Source organism: Chenopodium album, chromosome 2 (assembly GCF_948465745.1).
Source record: "Chenopodium album chromosome 2, dcCheAlbu1.1, whole genome shotgun sequence".
Lineage (NCBI taxonomy): Eukaryota > Viridiplantae > Streptophyta > Magnoliopsida > Caryophyllales > Amaranthaceae > Chenopodium > Chenopodium album.
In genome coordinates, this window is record NC_137835.1 from 10,165,337 (window position 1) to 10,167,480 (window position 2,144).

Sequence of the window (2,144 nt, forward strand, 5' to 3'; positions counted from 1 at the left end):
AAAAAAAGGTTTACTCCTTCACGTATGAAAGTTTTGGTGTTTTTGGAATTAAAATTATACTCAATCTAACACACAATCTTAATTAAATTAGAACAATTTCCAACACTTAATTATTCTCTAAGGGCCTATTCATATTTACTTAATTTCAGTTCAATTCAGTTCAGCTCCAATAATCAGTTCAGTTCAGTTTAGTTCCTAATTTCCCTCTCTCATAAAATATTCATTTCAGCTCAATTCAGTTCAGTTAAGTTCAGTTCAGTTCAGCTCCAATCAGTGTTCTGTTCAGTTCAGCTCAGTTCAGTAAATGTGAACAGGCCCTAATAATCGACGCATATATAGGTCAATGCAAATTCTATAAACTATAGTTTTAGATTATGCTCTTGCTTGTTCTCTAATCATTCAACTACCGAAAATAAATTCTCAATAATAAAGCAATTAAAAAAATGAAAACAACAAGCTAAGAACAACATATCAAACAAAAATTAAAGAAAAAAAGGAAGAAGACATTAATGTCATTCTTCTTTTTCCATAACTTTTGTTATTGAAATGGTCCTTATACAAATTTAATACAATTACAAGAAGGAAAAAAAAAAATGGAATCTCCTTTTCCTTTCTATTAATGCTCATCACAAGTTGCTTCTCCCTTTGGAATAACAACAATATCCCCCATCAAATTTTAAAAAACATAAAAAAAAAATAAATAAATAAATAAATAAATCACAATACAATATAATAATTGAAGTGAAGCAAATTTAATCAACTTTGAAGTATGGAGAGTAATAATAGTAATAACACTATGATGGTAATTGGAGTTAATTTTTCCCCCTTTAAAAAAAAATACTCCTAAAAAACACAAAGAATAAATTCTTCCTTTTTTTTTTTTTTTTTTTTCTTTTTTTTCATTTTTTAATTGTTTTTGATATCTTTACTCATTATTTACCCAAAAATATAAAAATACTAAAAATAAAAAATAAAAAAATTCAATGAGCTGTAAGTTTAGATCTCCTTTTAGCTTGGGTGTAAAGCACAACACCCATGACAGTAACCCCAAATCCAACCATTCCCATCGCCGTGACCGGATTCCTAAATATCAACACCGACACCACCGCCGCAACCGCCGCTTTCGCATTCCCCAACACCTGCAACGTCAGCGCACTCGTATGTTTCGTCACGAGGAAGTTGGTCAGATTAACCAGATACGCCACAGTAGCATTCCCAACTAACAGAAAAACAATGAACCAATCTTCTTTCGCTTTTCTGATTGTTATCCCAGCTACATTCCCTTCTATGTAAAGCGAAAACGGTAGCAGAACAGCAGCCGCCATTGGTGCCATATACATCAACAAATTCATTGAATTTAGCTTTTCTGAATCCGACGTCAGGAGTAGCCCTTGTACTACAGACTTCAGGGCTCGCCCTGCAGTGGACCCCACGCAGAGGATGAATCCGAAGAGGTGGAATAAGGGTTCGCTATTGGAAGCAATGACAATACCCAGTACGACTGGGAGGAGGGAAAAGTACACAATGGGAGCTTCTTTCTTGCACGTGATTACGAATGCTAAGATGGCGGTGAAGAAAGGGGTGGTTGCGCCGATAGCCTGGTTAAAGGATACGGGAATGTATTTGAGCGAGGCATTACCGCAGACTACTGAGAAGCAGAAGATGACTGATAATGAGAAGATTTTGAGTAGTTGTCTGCGAGATTGGATGTACTGAGCGGGGACGAGGCGGAGGGAGTGGATTGCGAAGGAGGAGTAGAAGGTACAAGCGATCATATGGATAGTGGTGAGGAAGATAGGGTAACGGTAACCGTAAATGGTTAAGAGGTATTTGTTTAAGAGGAGGACGCCGATGTTGGAGGAGTACCAAGCAAGGACAATTGTGAGGGTTGTGATTGATGTGGTGGCGGAGACGGCGGCGATGTGGTGGTGGATGTTGTTGTTGTTACGAGCGTCGGATGGAGGTGTTTGGGGCATTTCGAGGAGGATTTGATCGGGGGAGGAGTCGAGTTTTGGGTTGCTGTTGCGACGGGGTGTCCATTTGGTTTGAGGTTCGACCACCATTTGTGGTGGCGATGGGATAGTAGGGAGATGGGATGAGGGAATAAGAGGGTGGGATAAAGTGAGGTGGAGAGGAGTGATTGG

The 2,144-nt window shown here is 38.4% G+C and overlaps 1 pseudogene; it reads right to left on the minus strand.

Annotated features, from left to right (window-relative positions):
• Positions 1-715: 715 nt before the first annotated feature.
• Positions 716-2,144, minus strand: LOC145595730 (putative sugar phosphate/phosphate translocator At1g12500 pseudogene; annotated as a pseudogene).